Raw genomic sequence first — 19,595 nt, 5'->3', positions numbered from 1 at the left:
GTTCACCGTTACAGCCAGCTCAGCACCTGAGGCACGCTTCTGTGGAATATAAATGTGTTGTCTTTTCACAGGGTGTTAGCTCAGTGGGTAGAGACCCATACAATAAACAACAAAATATTAAACTCCCAGCCTGGGGAGTCCTGCTGTGTTCTCAAATAGAGGGACAAGAATCTCTAGGACATAGACAGTCCCTAATAAAAGAAAACAGACCAATACGTCAAGCCTTCAATATTAATGCATATACTCTGAACCTTATTCTTGGATAATTGAAACTTAGCCTAATAATAACTATTCCCTAAGAGTTACCTCCTGAAAACCTCATTACGCAAATGTGGCCTCTCTCTAAGCCAAACTCAGCAAATAAATTTATTACCTTCTCCCTATCATGGGACAGGACCCCCATAGATAAACCTTCCTGGCACTGATTAATACCAAGCACCAACCAGCAATACATTTGGAAAAAGACCATGACCAAAATGGGGAAACATCAAATACTAAAGAGTTTTTATGTCTAAGAGATCTCAAAATGAGTCAGGAAGTCATTCCAGAGGTTACATTTATGCACGTCTCAGGCAGATCTCACTAACTGCCACTGTGCACAAAGCCTCAAACAGGGGGTGCTCCTTAGAGTTCTAGAGTCATAGACACTATATGCAAGGCACACAACCCCTTGAAATCAGCATCCGGTCAGTGGGCCTTACCTTGAAATATATGACAATCTATTTCCCTAATGTAACAAAGTTAGACTAATTTATAATTTCTCTACATATGTTTCTTTTTTAAAATGATCTCACTTCTATTAATTTTTGAAGGTTTACAGCAGTTAAAATATTTTTGCTTCTATATATGAAGGTTGAAAAAATCATTTTTTCCATAAAATACAAGAGCAACCAAATTCACCATCAAGTAAAAGCAAAAACTAGAATTCTTTTTTAAATTAGTCCCAAGTGGCATTTAGGAATTTCGTTGTAGGCTGCTGTGCTGACATGAAAACCAAAGTATAGGGTTGGGTCTAGTTTTGTTTCAGTTTTCTTTTCACTATTCAATTCTCATGGATTAAGTTCTAGAATTGTTCCAGTTGTGAGGCAGGGATCTTTTTGGATTCCACCATGGGTATGCTCCTTGGGTTGCATGCTGGAGAGTGAGGCATAGTTTGCCAGACCCATGTCAACTACCTAGTAGTCATCAAGGTCAAAAAATTGTCTCCTCCTTGGTATTCCAGTCCCTGGAAATCTACTCAGTACTCCAAGATACCTTCAATTCCACCAAATCCTTTTACAAACTGGGATCCTTCTTGTGATTTATCTGTGACGATTTCCAATGTAGCTCCAAATTTTTTATAGTTGTTACCAAACCATTCCAGCAGGGGCATGCTCTCAATCAGTTCATGTTCCTGTCCTGTCTCTTTGTCTGTGAAATGAGATATATCCTTCTTCTGTTCTGGTGTTAGATACAGAATTTACTCCTCTTCTGTGCCGCGGCAATAAAGAATGTATCTCATTATATCCAGATTTTCCTAAACTACTATAATCTCTACAGTTCCCATTTCAAAACCTTTAGTATATCTTCAACTCCAAAACAGTTCTTGCCCATGTCCTGGCTGATTTCATCAAAACATCATCCTATTAATTTCTTCTCCTGAATAAGTTTCACGTTGGAGAGGAAACTTCAGTAGATAACTCAATAGCTTGGTTGAACCTATTTTCATTGCCACAGGAAATATCAACTCATTTTAAAACTTCTGATTGCAACCTCTGATCAAACATATATCAGACTTAGTTCAGTTTTAAAGTTAGCTGATCCAGCTAAAAATGAGACCAGCCACATTCACTTTGTCCCCAGAAATAAACAACTGCACAGCAGTCTCGGCTACTGTCCAAACATAGTTATATCATTTTTCCATTCTTAAACAGGCAAAAAGCAAGGCAGACTGACCTCCTCTACCATGATTCTTTGGGAGATCCACGGTGAATGTGTGCAGGACTTCTCTTGTGTTTCCTTGGCGTGTACCACTACATAGTCATCTATTACTAGGAAGCCAAACTTGTTAACATCCCAAAGCAGCCCTGTAGGAGCCTCTGTATGGAATTTGTTGTCACATAAACACAATGATGTATTAATTGGTTTGAAAGGCTCAAAGTCAATGTTGACTTTCTTTTCCTTTCCTCCTTCTGTTATAGTTGTTCCACAGTAAACAACCAGAGCATCTGGAGGTACTTTGTTATAAAGTTTGAGTCTTTGTTATACAAATGTAATGGCTCCCAGGACTGAAAGGCAGTTTACTTGTGGACTTAATGTTAGATGCTGTTCCAAACTCATCTGTTAACATTTTTGCTGCTCATGAAATCTGGTCTCTGGGAGGAAAGATCAACAGAATCATGCCTGTGCCACTGCCGCAGGCGTCTCCAAGCTCTGGATGAGCTTCTTGATCTTCTAGATCTCCACGTCCTGTTGACAACACTGGGTCATCCACCATCTTCTTGCCTCCTCCTCCCTAAGGGCCCAGCCCTGGGCGGTAGTTGCTGCTCCTCCCGGGCAGCAGCTCTATCGTAGCTACATAAGATTCTTCTACCCCTTTCATTTGAGCCTATAATTAGCACTATACCCATTAAATACATGTCTCAGAGGCGTAAATCTTTAGTCTATTCATATGCCAGGGAGCCCTGAATCTCAGAAGAGTTGCGGCCAACACCTACTCTCCAGATCATCAGACTCACCCAAGGCAGCTAACAAAATGAGGATGATGGGCAACCCCCATCCCCCAAAACAGAGTATCTACACCTGCAAGCAAAACAGTTCCTTCAATCTGCACCAAAAGATCTAAGCCCCCTCTCAGTCTGAGGCAGGGCGGGCATCACCATCCCAAGATCCTCAAAGTTGAGGAATGAACAAACATAAGGAGGGAATGCAACCATGGACCAAAGTCGACTTTATTAATACTGTAGTAATGGAAAAACATGTAACATTATTATAAAGATAGGGGTTACCAGAGCTTCTGAGGAGGGAGGGAATACTAGGTGGAACATAGGGCATTTTTAGAGCACTGGAATTAAGTGTAAAACACAATGTAAACTATAGACCTTGATTAGTAACAATGCTTCAATATTTGTTCACCATTGTAACAAATGTAGCACACAAGTATAAGATGTTATTAATAGGGGAAGCTGTGGGGAGGTACATGGGAGTACCTTATACTTTCTATGTAACTTTTATGTAATCTAAAACCTCTTTAAAGGGAAGCAGACATGGCTCAACTGAGAAGAGTGTCCCTCTACCATAAAGGAGGTCCAGGGTTCGATACCTGGGACCTCCTGGCCCATGTGGTGAGCTGGCCCATGTGCAGTGCTGCCATGCACAAGGAGTGCCATGCCACACAGGGGTGTCCCCCCACGTAGGGGTGTCCCCCGCATAGGGGTGCCCCACGTGCAAGGAGAGCCACCTGGCACAAAAAATGCAGCCTACCCAAGAAGAGTGCCGCACACATGGAGAGTTGACGCAGCAAGATGACGCTACAAAAAGACACACAGATTCCTGGTACTGCCTGACAAGAGTGCAAGTGGACACAGAAGAACACACAGGAATGGACACAGAGAGCAGACAATGGGGGGAGGGGAGAGAAATAAATAAAATAAATCTTTTAAAAAAGCTCTTTAAAAATAAAGTTTATTATATTAAAAAAAAAAAGCTAGGTCAATAATGCAACTACAAGTGTAAAACAAGGGTGAGGTTCACGTGGGGCTAAGATAGTTGGAGAGAATCTTCTGCAGGAAGGAAAAATCAAGGTGGATTTTGGATAGTCATGCAGAATTCAGATGGGTAGGGAGGCCCAGGGAAAGCAGAGTGGGCAAGGGGAAATGGGTGAGCCAAGGCATGGATTCAAACATCGCTTGGGGAGATAGTGTGATGTTAGGGGTTCCAGTGGAGCTGAGGGATAGAGAGAGTCTCTCTCAGTTCTACCCAAGGAAAGGCACTGTCATTCTCTGAATAACCTGCCAACAGGTTTGGAAAATGGATGCAAACTCAAGAAGCCTCATCAAACTTGAGCTTCTGAGGGACTGTTGCATGTGACTCAGGTGCAGAGGCGAAGCCCAATTAGAAAGGGCCTGGCAGCTGGTTTTATGGGCAGAGCATGGGGCCACGTGTGAATTCTTTGGTCCCCCAAGCTCTATGATGGTGACACAAATCTAAAGGAAACAGAAACGCACTCCCAAGTCAACCTTAGTTACCATCCAATGCTTCTGACGGCCAGTGGCTAATTGCCCAAGGACCTAGGGGTAACTTACTCTTTTGGCTTTTGCTGAGGGGGGATGGGGCAGAGGCTGGGTCCCAGGTCTCAAAGGTGGCTCCCCCTTACAGATGAAAGAGTCTAGGGTCATCTCTGAGGGTGGGGCTCACCAAGTTTTGCCTGTAGAGGTTTCTTGCTCCAAGAAAGAAAAGCAGGTCAACAGGTGGTCAGAGGCGTCTATTCCTGGATAGGAACAAGAGCTACTCTCAGAGACAAGCCAGGAGTCCACCTGCCCACTCCAACCTGACACAGAGTCGGCGGATTCTCCTGAGCTGACTGTCCTAGTGGCTTGAGATCACAATCCCTGGCCTGTGCCCACTGGGATGGTGGCACCAGGTATACCTCAGCTGCCCTCCTTCCCACAGAAATCTTTTCCAGCTTTAGGGGAAATGTCAGGGCCTAAGGTCTGGAACACCCTTCGCTCTCATGGCCCAGCCCATTTGGTGTCTTCCCTTTACTGGGTGACTGGCTTGCTTATCAATGACTATTAAAGAGAGCATTCCTGTGCTAACCTGGCCTGAGACCCTGCCTTCCGTGGCCTCGGCTCTTCGGAGGCTATTTGCCCCTCAGCCGGCCCATCCTCCAAGTACAATGCCAGAACTCTAGCCAACGAACACATCCACAACAGGAGCAATTCTCAAAATGTAGACGTCAGACCAGCGGCCTCAGCATCTCCTGGGAATACAGATTCTTGGGGCCCACCCCAGAGCTAGTGAATCAGATACTGCGGGTGGGGACCGGCAAGCTGTTCGAACAAACTTTCCAGGTAAAGGAATCCGATGAATCATTCATTTCTCACGAAACGCCAAAGTTTGAGAACCATTGGTTAACAGGCCTCCCAAACCGCGGCCAGCCTGGAGCTGCATCGAGGATTTGAGCTGGGTATGGAAGCTCGGGAAAGCACTCGCCGAGAAGACAGAGAAACCTGAAAACGCCTGCCCTTTTAACCCTGAACAGCCGGGGCTGGGGTGGCGGGGCTAGCAGAATCCTGACTCAAAGAGAGTGGGACTGGAGCAGGTGCCCAGCGGGCGAGGACTCCGGGAACCTCACAGACACTCCGTTCCCTTTTCCCGCTGTGCGCAATCGAGCCCGGCCAAACCCCACGCCCACGCCCCCCCTGGGGCCTCTCCCAGCGCGGGGCTGCGGCTCCGGCTTGCAGAGCCCGGGCAGGAAGCCAAGCTGGCCTCAGGTCGTACCTCTCTAGAGGCGCGCGCGAGCGGAACCAGGGCCGGGCGCGCTCTCCCCGCAGCCGGGCTCGGCCGCAGCTGGCCACCCCTGGCTCCCGCAAGCATCGGGGACCAGCCCGGGCCTCCCTGGACACCCAGGTAGCCAGCGCGGGCCCGGGGCGCCGCCCGCCGCACGCGCTCCGCCGGAGCCGCCGCGAGCCCCGCCCGCCGCGCGGGGCCTGCCCCTCCCCCGCCGGCGCAGGGCGCGCCGGAGCCCGCGCCGCACTACACAGCCCACGAGCCGCCGGGCGGCCGCGCTGCCTTCTGGGAGCTGTAGTCCCGGGCGCGGGGCGCCCGCCGCAGCCCGGCGCCGGCTGGACTCCATTTCCCAGCATGCCCGGACGCGGGCGGGTGGAGCGGGGAAGGGGGAGAGGGGAGGATGTGAGTGGGGAGGGGGCCACCGCCCCCTCTCCCCACCCTTTCCTTCGGGCCCGGCCGGGGTGGGGGGAGGGGCCGGGCCGAGGCGGCGGCGGCTCGCGGGGCGCGCGGGGCTGGGCGGGCGCGGGACTGGCCCGCGGCGGCGGGCGGCGAGGGCCGTGGAGCTAACGGGTCCGGACGCCGGCGGCGGCAGCTTCCTGCACGGGCGGCGGCGGCGGCGGCGGCGGGAGCGGCGAGTATGGCCCGCCGGGCGCTGACTGAGGTGCGCGGGCGGGATGTTGGCGCGCGGGATGCGGGGCGCCCCGGGCCCCCTGGCCGCCCCATCCCTCCCGTGCGCCGGCGGCTGGCGGGGTCCTGCGGCCCAACCCGGCCCGGTCCACCCGCGCAACTTCCCCCAGGTCGGGGCGCTGGACTCGCCGGGGTGGGTGCGAGTCCTCTTGCCTTGGCCTCGATCCGGATCCCCGCTTTCTGCTTCTGCACATCTGGAGGCTCCCACCCCTCCAGGCGCTGCCGTGCCTCGCCCGTGCTTGCTGGCATCCCCCAGCCCCAGCCCTGGAGAGCGCGCCCTGCCCCAGTCCTGCCCCCATTCCCGCGGGCACTCCTGGCCACTGCTCTACCTGGAGATCCCTTTCCCGCTCCTCTTGGCCGGAGGTTGTCTTTGCACCATCAACACCTCTTTCCTCTAATCTTTTCTCTACGAGGCACTGCCTCCCTAGCCCAATTGGGCCCCCCAGTGGCCCAGTTGTCTCTGATCGGACCTAACAGCTTGACCTCCTTCCCACTTTGGCGAACCCGAGACCCTGCACTAGCCGTGGACTTGACCAAGGCCATGCTTCAGCCATGCTTCAGCCCTGCAGGGGCTGGCCTGTGCCCTGTCCCTTGTCTCTGGTCTCATCCTCTCATGACTTGGAATGGAAGAGTCATTTCTGCCCGCCAGTCATTCCCCAGTGACTGGATCAAACTTCCCAGCCCCCTGCTGCAGCTCTGGGTTGAGCTCCCCTTTAACTGGCCACTGCTTCTGTTTTCCCCTCTTCACTCCCATATCCCACTTCTGGTTCTCTTTGTCTGTAGAGAAGTCACCCATGTGTTGCTTGTTTGCTCAAGTTAGCCTTTTGATTTCTATTTCTTGCCGGTCGCACCCACCTCCCATTTTGCCTCTTGCTTTACAGCTGCATAAAGGGCTGTAGAACAGAGACTAAGGTGGTGTTGGGGGGAAGGAAAGGGGAAGAGGTGCTTGTGGTGCAAAGGGGACCAACACCTTCTTCCAGCTCAAGCCCGAAGTCCGAAGTCGATGAGGAGGAGTTGAGGGCATTCCAGGGCTCCAAGCCAGTAACTCCGACTCCCACCTTGTCTTTGGGACAGTTGCCTACAAAGCTGGTCCGTGGTGCCTTCCTCATTATTCAGGGCCTGGTGGACCCTGAAGTCCCTCGGAGATGGAGGGCACCTCCTACCTTTATGGAGATGGCAGCCTAAAAGGAGTCTGGGAGACCACACCCCTGAGCCTCATCCTGCTTCTGCTCCTGACTTTGGAGGAGTTGCCTGCTCCGGGCGCCGCGCCTGCCTGCTAGGTGCTCTGAGCTCTTTGTGGAGGAAGGCACAGTGTCTGTAGGCAGTGAGCTCAAGCTTAGTCATGGTGTTCGGAATTTGAGGGGAAGAGGGAACCAGGACTCAGGGAGGTGGCGCAGACTTGCCTCTATAATTCGGTTTAATTTTTTGTCTTTGGCAGCTCTTCCTTTTGGGTTGTCCCTTTCTAGCCCAATCCCCAGTTTCCTAGTGGGAAACCTGCGAGCTGTCAGGAAGGAAATGGAGGCTCCTGGAGTTTGGTGGGGTCTTGAGTGAGCAGCCTTGATTTGAACCAGATGGTTCCCTGCTCCAGCACCCCTTCCCCGCCGCTGTGAATAGGATGCTTTTAACCTTGTAACGTGAGACTGGAGGAAGGGAGGTGGGGGGCCGACGTCTGTGTTCCCTCCGAGTGTTTCTGTCTACATCGGCATGCTTGTGGGCAAGCCCGAGGGGGCCTGCGGGAGTGGCCATGCCAGGGAGTGCGTCCTGCTGATCTGCTGTGGGCTGCTCACTGGCCTCCTGGAAACTTTCTGTGCCACTCCCTGATAGGGCCCACTTCAGAGTCCCTAAGAACCGCTGGGCGTGGCCTCGTGGAAGCATTTCCTTCCTCTCTGGCCAAGCTTCTGGACCTGGCCTAGGGGTAAGAATGACTCCTCTTGAGAAGCCACCTGGGATTGAGGAAATTTAAAATAGCAGTACTGGGGGGAAGGGAAAGGGGCAGGTGAGGCTCCGATCCTCTTTTCCCCAGTCTGAGAGGTAGCGGTCTGGGGAGAGGAGTGGGAATCCGATTCCTCTGCATTGTCCAATTAACACATTCTGGCTTGTTTTGGTGGTTTGTGTGTAATTGATTTTGACCCCCATTAGACTGAGAGTTCTCATTTCTGAAATGCCTGGCTCAGTCCTTGGCACATAGTAGGTGTTCTGTAAATGTTTAGATTAAAGTAGAGAGTCCTATGGTAAAGTTTAGGGCCATGTTCCTCAGACTTGAGGAGCATGGGAATCCCCTGGAGAGCTTGCTAAGGCACAGCTTCTTGCCCCCACCCACTCCTGGCTAGGGGTTTCTGACTGTAGGTCTGGCCCAAGCATTTGTATTTCTGCCCATCTCCTTGGTGATTACATTTTGAGAACCATTGGTTTGAGGCCATTACAATTGCTTGGGAAATTAATCCAGGGAGATTTAAAGTTTTAAGAGAGATTTCCTTCCGCCTCACTTCCCTACCCAGGCTTCTGGCAGCTGCACTGGTTTAGTGTTTTCATTCTGATGTGTCCCAGGTTAATGGTAGGGATGATTTGTAGTGCCTGGGCCCCCAGTCCCATTGTAACCATCTAGCAAACATTGCCCCATGGTCACTTTGAAGGAAGGCTCCATGACAAAGAGGGACAGTTGGAAACAGGGCTTTGGAACAGGGTGTTTGTGTGGAGGTGGGGAGGCAGATGCTGAGCCAGGCCTCGGTCTGCCCTGAGCCTGTATCCCAGGCTGAGCAGGTTGGGGTGCTTCCCAGGTGAAGTCCTGCCATGGCCAGGCACTGGACAGGATGCCTGGGAATCTCTGAACATTTGGAAAAGCAGGAGGAATCACTTACATTGTGCTTGTACTTTGCAAAGCATTTCCCACATGTTGTTTTACAGGACAGGAGAAAGTTTATAAGGTAAATATAGACCCAGGCAGAATTACAGAACAGAGTGATGCGCTGTGGGCTGCACAGCAGGCCTCAGGCCTCCTGATTCCAGCCCTCCCCAGCTAAGCATCTGCTAAACCAGTAGCAACTAATAGCTCAAATAACAGCTGTTGTTCATTGCTTACTATTCACCAGGCATTATGCTAGATGCTTTCACACATTATCTCATGAATTCTCACAGCAACTTTGTGAGGCTGGCATTATTGTCACTATTTCGTAGATGAAGAACTGAGACTTAACAGAATTTAGGAGACATGTTCAAACTCAGACAGCTAGTAAGTGGAAAATCTGGGATTCAAACTCAGGTCTTTCTGATGGCAAACCCTGTGCTCTTAGCCCCTTCTCGACTCTGTCTTGCCCAGCAAACATAATTGTCTTCTGGGTTGTCTGCCCTTCAAGTCTGATGAAATTTATTAAGTGTGGAACTGTGCTGGGTGTTGTAAGATACAAAATGTCCCCATCACTATTGTCTGGGTGTGGAATAAAACAAGTTTACCAGTACCTACAGTGAAAGTCAGAAGATAAAGCCAGGGCCTGATGGGTTTAAAGGAGATAGAACTTGTCCCTACAGAGTGCCCAAAGGAGGCATTCAGGATGAGCCTTGAAGGTACATGTAGGGTCCCAGCAGTGCCTGTGGTCTGGGGAAGTGGGCAGGGCACATTAGGGAGTTGTTCCTTTTGGCTGGAGCGTAGGGGCATTTTTCACAAAGTAGTGAGAAGATCCTGTTTGCTTGCAAGCAACAACTTGGCTGACTTTGGCAGTAAAGGACTTCCTTGGAAGGCTATAGGGGCTCACAGATCAGAGGGTGACTGGGGACCCAGGGATGCACCAGGGGTCTTGGAGTAGGTATGGCAGGAACCAAAGGCCAGCCTCTTCAGGATACGATGTCTCCAGGGTAGATCAGCTCCAGCCGTGTTTAGTAAGTTTGTCACCACTGCTTGGGATTTTAATTCCAGGGAGATGTCCGGTTGTCCCAGCCTGAGCCATGTTCCATCCCTAGGCCAGGAAGGGCTGGTATCCTCCCACCCCACCCATTCCCCCACACTGTATCCAAAAGCAAAAGTCCCCAGAAGAGGAAATGGACACTGGGAGAGATCTATCCACAAAGGTGCTAGAAGAGGACCTGAATTGGCAGGTGGCAAAGGGAGTCCTTAGTTCTGATAATTTCTTTTTTTTTTTTTAATATATATATTTTTAAAGATACTTAGCTTACATAAGTGTTACATAAAAAATACAGAGGATTCCCATATGCCTCACTCCCTCCCCCTCCCACACTTTCCCACATTAACAACACCCTTCATTAGTGTGGTACATTTGTTACAATTGATGAACACAGTTTGGAGCATTGCCACTAAGCATGGATTGTAGTTTACAGGTAGTTTACACGCACAATTTTGTAAGTTATGACAAGATATATGATGGCCTCTATCTGTCATTGCAGTGTCATTCAGGGCAATTCCCAAGTCCCAAAAATGCCCCCATATTACACCTATTTTCCCCTCTCCCTCCCCTCAGTTCTGACAAGTTTCTAAGCAGGTTGAAGGCACACTGGGTATGGCTGGTTTGGAAGGAGATGAGAGAGCAGGGAGGTCACGGAAGGCTAGATAAGGTGGTTACCGGTCCAGGTGAGAGGGAATGAAGGCTCGAACTTGGCAGTGGAAATGGAAAAGAGGGAACTGATTCTAGCGAGATTGCCAAAGTAGATAGCATTTACCAGCATAGGCAGTTGAATGCTGGGGTTTGGCGTCTCAGTGTGGGGAGGATGAGGGTTGGTTCCTTTAGCTGAATGGGGTGGTCAGGGGAGGAAGAGTGTGCACGGGAGCAGGATGTGCCCTTGCAAAGGAGACGCTGACAGCACTCCCAGAGTCCTGGTGCGCTCTTTATTCTAACCCCGAGCTTCTCAGAGTTGGGGGCCTCAGCCCTGAGGAGGTGGGGCCAGAAAGCAAGGGGGCACTCTGTCCTGAGAGCAGCTGGGGCTTTGGGGCCCTGGCTCAGCGTGCTTGCATCTCTTCTGTCTGCATACCTCCAGGAAGATCTGCAGTCCGGACAGGGCTTCTGCTTCCTCTCCTTTCCCTTTCTCTCAATTCCCAGGCCCGTCTTCCCCTTCCTCATAGTCCCACCTACTCGAACCTTACCAGCTAAAGGGCCTGGCGCCACCCTCTGGGAATTAGTTCCGGCAAATAGGGAACTAGTCTTCTGTTCTGCTCAAATGCTTGTTAACAGTAAGTCCTTGTATTTGAGAAAACATCCAAGTGACATTTGCAAGGAGAGGGTCTGGACTTTGCCTGCTATCTGGGGAGAACAGGCTTTTCCTCCAGTTGTGCCATGCTCACCAGGGACTCCTGTAGTCCCTAACTAGCTGCTCCAGCAAACTTCCTGTCGCTTATTTATAAATCATTATGTGTAGTTACAGCTTCTTGTCAGTCGAGCTTTCACATTGCCATTGCAGATCGCTGCTAGGGCTCCAGGGCTAGCTTTCTAGCTGGATCCAGAACTGGGAAAACACCCTTTTTACAGTTAGTAGGGCACATGGTCCTCTCTGGGGTAGAGGCAGGAGAAGCTCTGCCAAAGGGTACCCTATCCCTTTATCCCCACAGATTGTTAGAGCAAAAGGTCATCTTCCTGGAGTGAAGAGGAGCGTTTCCCTCAAATCCAGCTCTTGGTATTCAAATATATGTGATATTTTGCTGCTGATTAATTAATGTAGTGGATACTACTATGTATAATCGGGTGAGCCCAGAGAAAAGAAAATTTAGGGGGAAAATACCCTTTGATTTCAGAGTAGCAGGATCATCCTTGATTTTTCTTCATTTTGATGTCAATGCTAAATAGTGATTTGTACAGTAGTAATAGTAAAACAAAACGAGTGTTCTGGTGTCAGCTGTTGAACAACTTAAAAGGAGCCTCAACTCAGCTTCTTCCCTCACGTGGACATGACCCTGGTTGCCAGCGCCGGAGCCCAGCTGGGGTGATTGACTTTTGCCGTCACCCAGCTGGCCGCGTGAGGGAGACACCAGGACGTGGGTCTCCTGTCCTGGGGTGCGTTGCTCTCTAGCCTTGTTCATCTCTTCCTAGACTCGCTTCTTTGCCCATTAGCATCCTTTTCCTTTGCTCTCCTTCTCTTCTCCTCTAGGGTTAGGATGGGAAACCCAGAAGGCAAGCCCACTCCGATGCGGTCAAGGCGGGCGCTGTTGGCAGAGAGGATGCGAGGCCATCCTCAGGTGGAGAGGCCTCTCCTGCTCCTGAAGGGAGGCTCTGTAGGGCCCAGGAGACGGGAGGGACCCTGAGGTCGGAGCATGGCCCAGGGGCCTCGGGGGCCTCACCCTGCTCTGCCTCTGTCTCCTGCGCCTGAGCGCGGTGGGTGGCAGGTGACAGCCGCCCAGCCTCAGCAGGTCTGCGGCCCTGTGAGGAGGAAAAGCAGCAGAGATGCAGACAGCAAATGGTCTAGAGAGAGCTGCTCTGCGGGGGGAAGACCGACAAGTTATGTGTTTTTGTGACCATAGGGAATTGGAAGGGGTGCAGAGGGGATGATGGGAGGTGGGAAGTAGGGTGTGGAACGAGGCACAGGTAAAGGGGATCGTGACGGAGTGGGAGATTTCCTTGCCCCTGTCACCCCCACAGCTCTGCCCAGCCCCTCCTTCCTCCTTTGCAGGGTTCCTTTGGATTCGAAAGGGAGATTAGTAGAACTTTCACATCTCCCCTGACCCCCATTCCCACCCAGGCCAGTTAAAGACAAAACACTTGTAATTTAAAACAGGTGGTGAATTGGAACCTGTGTGCCGGGAGGAAATGAGGGTCTGTGTGCTTGTGTGGAGTCCTTTGGCTGTGCAAGTAAAACAGATGGCGCTGGAAAAGAGTGAGGGCGTGCAGGAACAGCCAGGAGGCCAGAGAACCCCTGCGAGTCTCTGTCCCCACCCCCCTCAGGTTCTCCAGGGAGGGGGCTTGGTACTTCCCAGTGCTCCTGCCTGTTCAGCCTCCGGCTGGGTCCTGGGTGATCGTTCTAGAGGCTGGAAAACCTGAAGGGGGTGAGGAAGGAAGGGTGCCCCTGCACATCTTCTGTTGGGGGTCGGGGAGGACAGGGTTGGCCCTTCTTTAGAAACACTGTGAGATGGGGAGCAGGGTAGACAGGTAACGCCGTGTAAGTTCAGCCCACAGCCCACACGGCAGCTGCTCGGTGAAGGGATTTCTCAGTGCCTAGAAAGCTGGTCACACTTCACCTTAAGGCAGCAGTGGCCTTTTGGGGTGATTGTGAGTTCTAAGTGCTCAGGTGGCATTTCCTGTGGATCACAGAGCGCTGTCTAGGTTCCTCACCCCTTTTCAAGCCCAGGCGAGGGGTTCTGAAGGGTGTCTTCTTTCACCTGCCATGCTTCTTGTGCAGAGCAAGGAGTGGGGCCAGGAGGCCCTCTGTCGTGGCCAGCGCGGCACAGGTGGAGACCGGGCCTGGTCAAGGGCCGCGAGCCTCAAGGCAAGGGGATGCAGCCTGTTTGGGCAGGGGCCCTCATGATGATTTCACAGTCCAGAGCCCAGTCTGGTCAGGCACATTCAGGGTATTCACTGCCATAGCTCCTCCCAGTGTTCGGTGCTGTGTGACCCAGGGCAAGTTGCTGCCCCTCTCTGAACCTCAGTATGCTCATCTGTAAAGACAGAATTCGAAGCTTGCTCAGAGATTTTTGCTCTCAAGCCATCTGGCAGACCCAACAGAGGAGCATCACGTTGTGAGTGGGGAGGTAGCCTCGGCGGGGGAGGCTAGGATGCCACCATGAGGTCCAGGTGTCTGTGTTGGTTGCTGTTGATCCGCCTCCTAACTCTCGGATGCACTGAAAGCAGCCAGGCTGCTCTGGCCTCTGGAGAGCTCGGGCTCCCGCAGCCCAGGGAGCTGTTCCTGTCCCTCGCTTTCTGGCCTCATTCCTCCCTTCCTGCACCAGCCACCCGTGAGGCTCTGGGGGCGACTGCTGATTGGCTTTCTGGTTTTTTCTGCTCCAGATTCCCCTACCCCCTCCTTCCCTTCCCAGGTGCTTCCACAAAGCTGAGGTGGTGTGGGGGGGGGAGCTGGGATCTCAGGCTGATGGTGGGAGGGGTTCAGGTCAGACCCGTGCTGTGTCCCCTAGGGGTGGAGACCGGGCTGGGGGCTGGGGCGGGGCCCATAGTGGAGGAGGAGGCCATGAGGAAAAGGCCCCACAGACCGGGATGCAGAGGCCTGTCCTGGGGAGGCAGGGGTGTGTGGGAACCTAGAGGAGACCAGTGTGCACAGAACATGAGGTTGCCCAGGAATGGGGGGGGGGGACAGGATGGAGGCGTCTGGCCTAGAGATGAGCCCCGAGACCCTAGCAGGGAGGAAGATGCAGGCTTCCCCGGCCCCTCTGGCTGAGATGGTCACCAAAGGACTATGCTTGCAGGAAGTGTGGGAGGGTTGTCATAGCTGGTTTGCTCTCCGCCAGCTGCCAAGGGTCGGCCTGATAAGAGGGAAGAGATAGGCTCCTTGAGTCAGTCCTCCTGACAGCTGCCTCCTGGGAACTGGCCCCACAGATACTGTCTATTGTAGTGCCGCTCTGTCTCGCTCCTCTCCGTCCTGAAATGCACAGCCTCTGGCTGCTGCCCAGCTGGGATCCCCTGCTCGGCCGCCAGCTCCCTTTCCCGGCTGCGGTCGGATGTAGTCTGCACTGGGAGGCAGCGCTGATTCAGAGCCTGTCCTGCGTGTGAGGTGGGGACTGAGGCCACCGCAGGAGTGGGGCTGGGGCTCTGGGCTGAGGAACAGCCACCCGGCCTTTCTGTTCCATTTGGTCCCAAGGTTCCTTGGATGCTCAGCAGCCTGTTCTGGGGCCACCGAGTTTAGGAGCAGGCCCTCTTCCCGCTGGCGTGGAGCTCTGACCCTTAGGGGCCTTCTAAAGCCGGGCCAGCCTTGAGGAATGAGAGCACAGGGCCTTGCTGGCTCGTGAGGAGTTCCACCTCTGCCCCAGGGATAAAAGATTGTTCACCGTGGCTGCAACCAGGAGCCGGTCCTGACTGCTACTCTTTCTGGGTGTTACCCTGGAGCTGCCTCCACCTTCCACCCCCTGGGCTTGGCTTTCCCAACGCTCACCCTCCTCCTGTGTTGCTTCTGGCTAGGTCTGGATAAGGATGAGGCTCTGGGGCTCTTGTGCTCTCTGGATTATGTCAGGATGTCAGGGCATTTCCTGCTGGGGAGAGTTGTCCCTGCTGTCTTCTCCTTTGGAAGAGAATGCGGTTATCCGGTGGCCCAGGGCCATGGTGGGAGTTTCTGGTGTTGAAAAACAAATAGAACTATTTTGGCCTCAGTCCTCCATCACCTCTGATTTGTAAGGGGACGGATGTTTGACCCAGCTTGGCAGAGGCAGGAATGGAGTGTTGTAGAGAGAACGCAGCAGTGTGCTCTGGGCTCCAAGCCTCTGACTTAGTGAGAGAAGGCCTCAACTTCCATCTTGCACAGGATTCTTGCATTGGGTGGGTCACCTGTCTGGGACCTCTTGTCCAGAAAGGAAGGCTGTCCCCATAACAGACGCTGGTCTATTTGAGAGTGTGGAGTTAAATATTAACAAAATGCTAGAGGTCCCAGGAGCTGTGAGGCAGTGCTCGCCAGCTCCTCGGTGCTCAGGGAATGAGGTGTAGGCTCTTCTGAGGTTGGGACTGAATTCCTCTTTCATTCTGACCGTCTTCCTCGTGCATCTTTCCTCCTGTCCTTCAGATATTTGCTGACAGCCAGTTCTCCTCCCCCAAACTGTCTGCCAGCCAGACTGATCTGTGTGCTCTCTGCGCCCCTCATGCTCAGCTTCCAGAGGCCTCCCAGTCTGCCAGTTTCTGCCGGGTTCTAAGTGGTCTCCCAGCTTGGGTCAAACCTTCCTGTTTCCTTAGACTTCTTTTTTTTAAGGCTGACTTGTTTTTTTTTGTTTTTAAAGATTTAATTTTTAAAAAAAATTTTTTCTCCCTCCCTTGCCGCTTGCACTCACTGTCTGCTCTTTGTGTCCGTTCGCTGCACTGTCTTCTGTGTTTGCTTGTCTTCTTTTGTTGCATCATCTTGCTGCACCACCTCTCCCGCAGCGTGGGCCGTCAGCTCCCCGCAGCGCGGACCAGCCTGCCTTCACCAGGAGGCCCCGGGAATCGAACCCAGGGCCTCCCATATGGTAGACAGGAGCCCAACCGCTTGAGCCACATCCGCTTCCCTTCCTTAGGCTTTGCTGCTGTATCTGCTCCTCCCTGCCTCCCTCCTCTCTGTGAGGCTGTAACTCAGTGATGATACTTCAGGTTATGTGGTGCTTTCACAGTCATTGCTTATTTAATCTTATCAAGGACTATGTGAGGTAAGTAGGACAGGCATTATTATACTCATTTTACAGAGGGAGAACCTGAGGCCCGGGGAGCTTGTGATTTGCCAAAGACACATGGCTGTCGAGGAGCAGAGCAGGTCCTGGAATCCAGGTCCTCTGGCTTTTTAGTCCATGGTTCACTACCGAAGTGTTAGCTCACAGGCACGTGCTGGGGTGAGGGTGCCCCCTTCTCACTAGGGAAAGCAAGAACCTTGAAAGAGGGTCCCCCAGGACGCTTGCACAGTCCCAGTCCTGAACACGCATCATCATGTTGGCAATCCCTGTGTAACCCCGAAATACGTGGTGATGCTGGCCATTGTAATTGACCACGGTCTGTGTAATCTCCCCTCTGTGTCCCCCGTGGTTGAAAAAGTAGGTCATATCTCAGTGGATATCAGCCTGGCAGGGAACTTATAATTTAGGCCAGAGTCAGGAGGGTGAATCACTGCTCGTGCGCGGGCAGCTGGGGGTGGGAAATGTTCCTTGCGCCCCCACCCTGCCTCCCTTTGGCTGGGGGTGAGAGTCAGACGCCATGCAGTGGGAAGGCCCCTGTGTGCCTGCTCACAGCAGCTGATACTGCCCCTGCCCAGAGGTGGGAAAAGGGATCACCTGGCAACCATGGGGAGGTTTTTTCCTCCCCAGGGCCCTGCCTGAGTAGGTCACAGCATATGATCAGCTCCTCAATGAAGAGCAAGATGCCTCAGCCAGGGAAAGAGAAGTGAAAGCAAATGTGTGTTGGGTGTGGCCCAACACCAGAGCTGGAGTCTCCAGATCCTCTGCCTCCTGGGAAAAGTAGAGGCAGAGCGGAGGGATGCTTTCCAAACCACCTGCAGGCTTGGTGCTTGGAGATACCAGATGGCCCAGGCTGAGCAGGGCCCAGCACCACTCTCTTCCTACGTGAAACTTTCAAGGTCTCTGTTGGAAGAAGATGTCCAGAGGATATGGTGACCAAGCAAGGGGCCACCTCTATTCTCCCTGGTCCTCTTCTTTGTTTCTCTCTCCCTCCACTCCTGGTGTGTGTAGGGAGGGGAGGATGGGACATTGCTTCCTTTTAATCTTCTGGTTCAGGCCTGGATACAAGCACCTTCTTTAGGTTTCCATTAGGACAGTTTCCACCACTGGTCTTTCCAAAAGACATTGCTAAATATAACAAAACAAGGCTAAAGATAGGGTGTGGGTAGGAACAAAAAAGGCTAAAGATAGGGTGTAGGAAGGATAAAAACAGCCTGGCTCACTAAGTACTCGTTCCTGGTTTGTTTCCAGGGCTTTGGGGCCCTGCCCTGCCCAACTCTGAGATCTCTACCCCCAGGGCCTGTTTCCCTTTGAGTGCCCTTTTGCTAGGGCCTCTGGCCTCCTAGCAGCTGGCCTGCCTCCTTGTCTGCGGCACCCTCTATGGCCCTACTGCCGTGAATCTTCTCCAGGACAGCTCAGCCACTTCATGGTCAAGTCCCTGTCCCAGCCTCCTCTCTACCCAGAGCTCATTGACTGTGTGACCTCCTGCCCCGCATCCTCAGGGGGTGGCATTTAAGTGACGGTACCTTTCAAGAGTGCGTTTCTGTTCTTTTTTTTTCCTCAAGACTTGGTGGTGGTGTTTTGTGTTGTTTTTTTTTTGTCTTTATTTTTTCAATATTACATTAAAAAAATGTGAGGTCCCTATATACCCCCCCCCCCCACATTCCTGTTCTAAGTAAGCCTTTTCATATGACCCATTTCTCAGCATGGTGTGTGGGCCCCAGCTTAGCCCAGAGCTGCCACGCACAGGGCCTGTGGCTCTCCAACATCTGGTCTTGGCAGAAACTGCAGATGTCTCCCCACCGGGTGCCTTCCTCTCCCTTGGCGGTAAGAACAACTGATAGGAAGTTGACCTGATTGATGGACGTTTTTTGAATAGGTGGGGGAAAGATTGCTCTGAGGTGTTTTTTTTTTTTTTTTTTAAATATATCTGAGTTTTTAGACATGTAAATTAAAACTTGTGACAAAGAGAAAACAAAAAACACATGGAAGCATTTCAATCTTGACAAAAGAAGTAGATAAGAGCTTCCCTAAGGCTGAGCTTCCAGCCAGCAGCACTGCCTTCTGTGTCCTGCCAGGCATTTTAGGTGGCGTCTTGATACGACAAATATTACACACTGATTGGCTCAGCAGGAATTTATTTTCTCATGGTATCATGGGCTAGAAGCCCAGAATCAAGGTGTCAGTAAAACCAGCCATGGTTTCTCCCCAAAGTCTGTAGGATTCTGGCACTGGCTTGCCACAGTTTTAGGGGCCCCTTGGCTTGTATCTCTGCCCCCTGTCACATGATAGTCTCTCTCTTCTTGGGTGGCTTCAGATTGCTGCTTGCCAGCATGTGCAATACTCCCATTTCATATCCAATGTTCAGATGAAGTCACAAAACATCAAAAGAACTTCTGCCTCACAAAGAAATATGGGGGCAGAGGAAATAGAAAAGGAGGTTAAGTTGGTCATAGCCCCCTGCCCACACCCCACTAAGGCTGGAGCCCTTTAGATAAATTTCTACAACCCGAAGTAGGCCTCCCTGCCAGCTCTAGGCTGTCACCTTCAGAGGCTCTGCAGACATTCCACCTGGTTCACCTGGTGGGCTTCGAGGACTAAAAGGTTACCTCCAGAGGCCAGACTTGGCCAGTGAAAGAGGTGTAGCATGTCACTGGGGTTGATGACACATGACCCTGTTCTCACTTGTACCTTCAAGCTTGATGCTAGCGCCAGATCTGTGAGCATGCTCTTCCTGACTCCCAGCCCCTGGTTGGGAGAGGAAGACTCTCAGAACCAAAGTGGCTGCTCGCCAAAGGAGTGTCACTTCTGGACCTCCGTGTCCCAGAAGCTTCCCCAGTATTCTCAGGATCGTCGCTTGTCCTCTGTGTCAGTTATTTGGGCCAGTCCTTTCTCAGCGTGCCAGACAGGACCCTCTGGTGTCTGCACTCTTACTTGTGGAGGACCTGGAATCCTGTTGGGTTGTGCATATGCAGTGACTCCACAGATCCCTTGCAGCTTTGCTTTCCAATGAAGCAGTGGTCACCCTGCTTCCCGGTGCCCTTGCTTGCAGGGTCAGAGTGCTGGCAGTTGGGTTATGGCCTCTTTCCTGTCTGTTCTCCTCTCCTCTTCCCCTCTACAGAGGGTGTGGGAT

At 52.2% G+C, this 19,595-nt stretch overlaps 1 protein-coding gene and 1 pseudogene across 3 annotated transcripts in view; one reads left to right on the top strand and one right to left on the bottom strand.

Moving 5' to 3' along the window:
- Nucleotides 1-1,175: 1,175 nt before the first annotated feature.
- On the bottom strand, nucleotides 1,176-2,543 carry LOC101422106 (eukaryotic peptide chain release factor subunit 1 pseudogene; annotated as a pseudogene).
- Nucleotides 2,544-5,389: 2,846 nt separating this feature from the next.
- ST3GAL2 (ST3 beta-galactoside alpha-2,3-sialyltransferase 2) overlaps nucleotides 5,390-19,595 on the top strand; it is a 52,130-nt gene continuing 37,924 nt past the window's right edge. The window contains exon 1 of one of the 3 annotated variants that reach the window (XM_023583582.3): nucleotides 5,390-5,610. The gene's annotated coding sequence lies outside the window, so the exon portion shown is untranslated. Of the gene's footprint in view, nucleotides 5,611-5,955; nucleotides 6,152-6,633; nucleotides 8,093-19,595 lie in introns of those variants that run through there. The other 2 variants (XM_004474798.5, XM_058279738.2) reach the window with 2 other exon arrangements.

This window comes from Dasypus novemcinctus, chromosome 18, assembly GCF_030445035.2.
Source record: "Dasypus novemcinctus isolate mDasNov1 chromosome 18, mDasNov1.1.hap2, whole genome shotgun sequence".
Lineage (NCBI taxonomy): Eukaryota > Metazoa > Chordata > Mammalia > Cingulata > Dasypodidae > Dasypus > Dasypus novemcinctus.
The sequence above is the reverse complement of the archived record's forward strand: the minus strand, read 5'-3'. Positions and strand labels throughout refer to the sequence as shown.